The sequence below is a fragment of the Trichechus manatus genome, unplaced genomic scaffold (genome assembly GCF_000243295.1).
Source record: "Trichechus manatus latirostris isolate Lorelei unplaced genomic scaffold, TriManLat1.0 scaffold00225, whole genome shotgun sequence".
Taxonomy (NCBI): Eukaryota; Metazoa; Chordata; class Mammalia; order Sirenia; family Trichechidae; genus Trichechus; species Trichechus manatus.
The window spans coordinates 528,050-535,286 of record NW_004444161.1 but is presented as its reverse complement, the minus strand read 5'-3'; the positions used below and the strand labels follow the sequence as shown (position 1 = coordinate 535,286).

Below are 7,237 nucleotides of genomic sequence, written 5' to 3'. Positions count from 1 at the left end.
GTAACTGTTAAAAGAGAAACTATTTTGTTCTGTAAGCCTTCATCTTAAGTGAGAATAACAGCACAATTGGAAGAGCGCAGTCCATGTCACTGAACTGTGCATGTAGAAATTTTTGAAATGGTGTATCTTTGGCTATGCGTATTTTCACCAAAAAAAAAAAAGACGTTGAGAAGTTAGAGGGTTGATATGCTGTGGAGTTGTTAACCAATGTTATAAAACAACATGTGTACTACTGTTTCATGAGAAACTATTTGTTCTGGAAGCCTTCACCTGAAGTACAATAAAGTGAAAAATAAAAAATTTGGGAGTTGCTGTAATTGAAGTGGAGTCTAGAAACTTGTCTGTTTCCCCAACCCCACACGACCCTGGGAGGCACCAAAAAGCTAAGATGTGCAACTGTTTCCTGTACTGTTATAGGGGGAATTCGAGCATCTGATTAGTCCTTGAACTAGACAGTTTTAAAAATCTATTTTATCTCATATTCTATGAGCCTAAGAGCTGAAGACTGACGGATACTGAGTGTGCCAAAATCTTCTGATGATGATTGCATTGTTCCTTTTTTCCCCCATGCTTTCATATTTCACACAGTCTTAAAAGATGCTGCATCCTTCTAATTCATAATGCTTACCTTGAACAGGACGAGTGAATTGACATTAGGCTTGGAATTTTAGATCTACTGGTGACTGTATGGAGCCCTAGTGGCTGCTAACCAAACAGTTGGCAGTTCGAATCCAACAACTACTCCTTGGAAACCCTATATTGTGGTTCTACTCTGTCCTATAGGGTCCCTATGAGTTGGAATCAACTCGACGGCAATGGGTTTGTTTTTAGTGACTGTATAGACATAACAGAAAGACATTGTCACGTACCTTTCTGGATAACTAAACATATCAGAAAAGAATACAATTTCGATACGGGGGGAGACCGGCAGGAGCACCGTCCCTTTGCCCCATTTAACACTCTAGTGCTGAGGCGCTGAACTCAAGACTTTCTTACACAAACCAAAAGGAGACCTTCAATTTCACACGTGAAAGGATGGAAGGATAATCCTCAAACCCAATGTCAAGTTTAAATGGGAACTTTGGTGCAACTATAATTTACTTTTACAGATAATTCTTCAATCTCCCAAAACATGTTTTAAAAGGCTCAAGCTACTCTTATTTCTACTTTATTCAAAGGAGAATGCACAGGTTATTTGCCAGCTATATCTTCGGAAGGATTTCTGACTAGGTCAGAAGAAAGCTACTAATTATTTTTTTATTATTGTTGTAAAAATACAGATAACACATTTGCTAATTCAACATTTTTCGTGAGAACAATTCCATGAAACCAACTAAATCAATCATGTCATGCAGCCATCACCAATATCTATTGCCAAATTTTCCATCTCTGTTAAAAAAAAAAACCTAAACAAAAACCTAAACAATGATTTTCTCCTTTCCCAGTCCTTCCTACACCTGGTTACCAATATTCAGTGATAATCTCTATACCTTTGCCTATTCTAGGCATTTCATATTAGTGAAGTCACACAATATTTGTCCTTTTGTGATTGACTTGTTTTACTAGCAAAACGTCTTCAAGGTTCATCCATGTTACAGTGTGTATCAAGACTTCATTTATTTTTTAAAGCAGAATAATATTTCATTGCAAGTATTGTTCCACATTTTGTTTATCCATGTATTTGTTGATAGACATTTGCGTTATTTCCACCTTTTGACTATTGTGAATAGTGTTGCAATGAACATTGGTGTACATGTATCTGATTGTATCACTGAAGAAAGCCACTAGTTGTATCAAATTGCTGTCATTTCCGATTGGAATGCATCATAAATGAAAGCTGAATTCATTAGTCATTGGTATAATGAGACTGTAGAACTCTGTTTCAGGCGGATTTTAGTAGCATTATTTGGGGAATATAGGAACTTGCAGAATAAAGTGTAACTAAAGAAAAGACCTCAAAATTCACCAATTTAATGGTAGGATTTAATTTTATTTGCAAAATGTTCACCTAAACTTCAAATCATAAGCAAAAATGAAAAAAAAAAGGGGGTGAAATGCAACAACTTCTTACATATATGTATATATTAGCATATTCTGGTGGTTACCATGGTGTTCCATGCGTCTCCTTAAAGGTATTTTGTTAAACCTGTTTTGTAGTTATATCATAAGATTATGTTAACAAACAAACCCATTGCCATCGAATCGATTCCGACTCATAGTGACTCTATAGGACAGAGTAGAACTGCCCCATAGTGTTTCCAAGGAGCGGCTGGTGGATTTGAATTGCCGACATTTTGGTTAGCAGCCAAGCTCTTAACCACCGTGCCACTATGCTTAGAGTATTTTAATATTAATGACGTGAATTGGCATCACAAAGGTCTAACTTTAACATTTCTCCCTGTTTCATAAAAAAAAAAATTCCTCCCAATTTTATTTAAAGATACTAGTTTTCAACATTAACTAAAGCTGAAAGACACTGTTTGCCAATGACATAGAGTCCATGCTGACATCCATATATTATAATGGGTGAAAGTGTAGACCAATACATTTACTTAAAACGTCACTTCTGATCCTTATGGGAATTCAAATTACAGTTGAAATTATTTATTTATTTTCTGAAATTTAGTAAAAATAACCACTTTATTTTGGAATTTTGAGTCTTCATTAGGCCATACTTTGGTAAGTCCTGTTGTACATCTGTCATTTCACTTTAGTCAAGGACTCTCTCTCTCTCTCTCTGCCATCTTCAACATCTAGAATAACCTTCTGTGTCAGATTCATGAGATGAATGACATTCTCAATGGTTCAATGCCTACTTCTAAAAACCAGCTTCATTAGAGGATAATTTTCATCATTAACTCGCTTTAATATTTTTCTTCCTCTCGTTTCACAGACTCATTTATTTTTCTCAAGCAAATCATATTAAATTCTAAGAGAATCTATAAAATCAAAATCTTATGTCTATCATGAGATTTTTCACTATTATCTTGCCTATTTTAAAAAAGGTTTAAGGCTGTTAAGTGCTTGGTATGGGTTTACGTAAAAAGTAAATGGTGATACGCATCTAACATACATGCAGGGTTTATGGGTGATGCATTATTTAATGTTATGCTTTTTTTAAATGCAGAGTTCAAGTCAGATATATTTTATATTGTACCTAACTTACTATAGACTATACTATTTTCAAACTTTTACAAATGAGGATTTCTTTTTTTAAAAAAACTAAGATAAAAACTTACCCATTAGCGCAGGTCATAGCATACCTGACCAGGAGAATTCGTTCAGGTGAGTCTGGTATAAAGACTGCATGTAGTAACAATAAAACCCTGGAATATGCCCAACAAGTCAAACCACTGGATCTGAGAGAAAATAATGTATTTCTACAGATTCTGGAACGTATTTTATTTTTTGTTTGCTGGTGACAGTGTACTTTGGGGGAAAATTACCTTAAATTCTGAGTCTTTGTTACTATCCATACTTCTGCATTTCAGTTTTCCAAATTAAAATGACAACAGTACCTGCAGAATCTGTACCACATAGAACATGCTGTGAGGAGATAGGGAGTTTCAAAAGTATGCAAAAGCATTTTGAAATAAGGTAAAATGACACATACATCTTCTCGAATCAATGGACAAATATTTCGCTAAGTGATTCAGCCGCTATTAGCCTCTGCTTCTCTTCTGAGGACTGAATTGTAGTGTATATATGGATAGATGCTATTTTGTTAGACACTCTGTAATAATGAAAATAAATGTCATAATATTTTATTTTATTTCTATTTTTTATTTTAATATTCCACAACGTAAAGGAGAGCTTGTAAGCTACTTAAGTGAAAAGTCCCCTATTGCTATTTTTCCATATACATTCACATATGCTAATTTTAACACTGTGCCACTAATTTTCATACCCATTTTTTAACGAACTCCTCTTGTTACTTAAAGCTATTCAGGAGGATTTTTATTAGCTAAAATGTAGAAATATAGAAGTTTTATATTTCAAAAAGTAATTATTAAAATTATTAAAAAGTAGTAATAATTTTGATTCTAATAACCTATGGTAAACTAAATAATCACATCATAAAGAGTATATATTTAAGTAATATACTACAGGCCATTTATCTGAAGAATTTCTTCAATTTCTTTTATAAGTCTTTGCCAAATCGTCACAAAACAACAAGCAGATATTCCAGGGTAAGTGGGTTCTACTTTCCACTTTCTTGATGAAAATGTTTACTATTCTCTTTTCAAAATTACCTGCTTTTATTAGTAGACACTAAAATGTCTTTTGCTCATGACCCAAAACCCATTGCGGTAGAGTCGATTCCAACTCATAGTGACCCTATATTATGCATGCTCATGAAGCATGCATAATAAGCACAGCATATTACCTTTTGCAAGAGCATTTACCTGTCATGATGACATCCTTCCCTTCCCAACAAAATAAACAGTGGGGTCACAATGTAAATTCAAAGTTATAGAGAAGTCTGGACATGGCTTCAACCATGATTATTAAACTATACTATCCCAATTTATTCTTGGAGTTTAACTTAAGGAAATGTTTCTTTTAAAATAGGCATGCCACCCCTGTTCATTATCAAAGCATCTGAAAGTTTAATAAATTATGCTTTAGAATCCGTGATAGTTTTTCTAATATTGTTTAACGTCACTTATATGTCTGACACATAATTGTCACCTTTCTTCCTTCCTTCCTCCCTGTCCCTCCCTCCCTCCTGTCCTTCTTTATTTCTCTGCCTTTCTCCCTTCCTTCCTTTTTCTTCCTATGATTTTATATATATATATATATATGTAAAGATTTATTTTATTTCTATTGTGGAAAGGAGAAGGATAAATAGAACTGTTATCCAATTTGCTCTCTACTGTGCGCACACACACACACACACACACATGCAAACACATACACCAAAAACTCCCAACAAAAAACCAAGAATCCAAAACCCAAAAACACCCTCAAACTGCACCAGTGCTTCACATTTTGACCAAAAGATTAGATCCCGGGAGGAAGTGCAAAATGCAAAATCAAATGACCAAAAAACGCCGAACAAACAGTGTTATTAATACACAAAATATTTGTATTACTGAACTAGTAACAGGTGATATTCTCTGTGTCTGTAAATCTTTGGAACTATCTAACTGATGTTTTAAATCTGGTCCATGCCAGCTTCCAAAAACCAGAAAAGATTTTAGTTGGCTTAATGCTTTGGTGCCTCATCAAAATTTTCTACGAGATCTGGAACGTCATCATCGTCCTCATCAATGTCGCTCTAGTTTCAGTGTTTTGCTGTCCAACACTTGCTTTGGGAGCTGTTCAGCTATCTTCCTAAAATGTGTTAAGTTGTCGGCACTAAGTTGAATTAATATTCCAGGAAGCATTTCTGTGATTGGTTTGGCTTCTGCATGCCCTGTAATTGCAAAGGTGTTAACAGAGAGGGAAGCTTGAACCTTGGGATTATTGAAATGAATAACTGTCCCATCATCTTTAACGAAGTTCACCTCTTCGGTACCAGCTGTATTAGTCACACCTGATTTTTAACGAGAACTCTGAAGTTTTTTGTCATCAGAAGTAACTGTTCTATGTACCAGCTTCTTCTTTATGCCAGCTGTACCCTTGCCTCCTATCTGGACCCGAGCCTGAAGTTTGGCTAACTTTTATTGATTCATGCCATTGGTAAATCTGAAGAAGGCATGGTCCTTCAGCCTGTGATTTCATATTTTATGAAGGTAAAGCAAGAATTATTTGAGAATCTCTGATCCAAACGATAGAATGAGAATAACATATAAATAACAAGTCCGTTAATTTATGCATAATTACACACAAGATGTTATACATGAAACACGATATGCTGATACACACATTATTTTAGCCAACAGGGTATGAAGTGATGTATTTAGATACAAATTTCTACTTCTTCCTTACTTAGAAGCTGCTTAAGGAATGTTTTTAGGTTGGTTCAATCTGACTTTCTCTTCCTTTGTCATGTGGGTTCTACTGATTCTCCTCTGTGGGCTCCACACTGTTGTCTCTTCAGCCTAGTTGCACTGGATGTTGTCTCCATTATTTGGAGCTCTGCTTTTATTTATAGAGGAAAATCCAGTCTCTACAACAGCAATCAATCTATGTTCAGTGTAAGGCTGGAGTCTACTTTAGCTATGTGGTTAAGAACTTCTATTCCATACTTTGTAAACAGCAGTGAGCTTGTTATGGATTGTTACCTTTTTTTTTTTCCATTCTGTTTGCATGGACCTGAAGTTTGCTCTGTGTCTCTCTTGTTCAGATGCCTCTGTGTTTTCTGCCTCTATGTTTTTCTTTTTCTCTGAGTCATAACAAAGGGGTGGGACTTTTAAATGTGGATGTTTTTGTGCTGGGGATACCTTTTAGTGACTGGATCCAAGCTGAATGTCAGTCTTCTGCGTAGCTGCCTTTATCTACTTTATGTGTCCCTGGAGCATCACAGGGATTTACTATTTTAGCCTTTTAAACCCATTATGCTGTGGACTAATGTTTTACCAATGCTATTTCATATAAATGTTTAAAACGTAATCTGTGATATTATTGCTGTTGTTAATTGCCATTGAGTTGATTCTGACTCATAGTATCCCCATTGCACAGATGGTAACTACTTCATAGGGTTTTCAAGGCTATAACCTTTAGGAAGCAGATCACCAGGTCTGTCTTGCGAGGCACCTCTGGGTGGGTTTGAACCACCAACTGTTCGGCTGTAGTCAAGCGCTTAACCGTTTGCACCGCCCTCATTTAATAGTTAAACAAATACCTATATCTCAGGGAAGTTTTGTCGTATTTCTAGTAAAGTGATAAAGCTACCATACGCTACATGCTGATATGCTGATACAGAGATGAGTGGACATGGTCTTCCCTCAGGGAACATTCTTCTATTGCACTTGGTGAGTTCGAGGGTCTTGGGGCGGATCAAGGAAAAGACAGGACCATCATGTGGCAGCAATGCACAGCAAGCTTTTTATTGGACAGCATTGGGCAGAGTTACACGCGAGGGGAAGTTTCTCCCAGCAGAAGACCTTCCAGAGAGAAGGCAGAAGGAAACCACCAGAAGGAGAAGAGGTCAAAGGAAGGTCTGGAGCAGAGGGAAATCTGAGAGGAGGTGTACTATCTAGGTGACGTCACCCAGCGGCAAGGTGGGGAGTCTCTAAGGCCTACTATCTAGGTGACATCACCCAGCGGCAAGGTGGGGAGTCTCTAAGGC

At 36.3% G+C, this 7,237-nt stretch overlaps 1 protein-coding gene and 1 pseudogene across 1 annotated transcript in view; both read right to left on the bottom strand.

Annotated features, from left to right (window-relative positions):
- Nucleotides 1-7,237, bottom strand: part of GALNTL6 (polypeptide N-acetylgalactosaminyltransferase like 6) — a 944,054-nt gene that overhangs the window by 660,924 nt on the left and 275,893 nt on the right. The window lies entirely within an intron of this gene.
- LOC101361225 (transcription factor BTF3 homolog 4 pseudogene) lies at nucleotides 5,201-5,684 on the bottom strand (annotated as a pseudogene).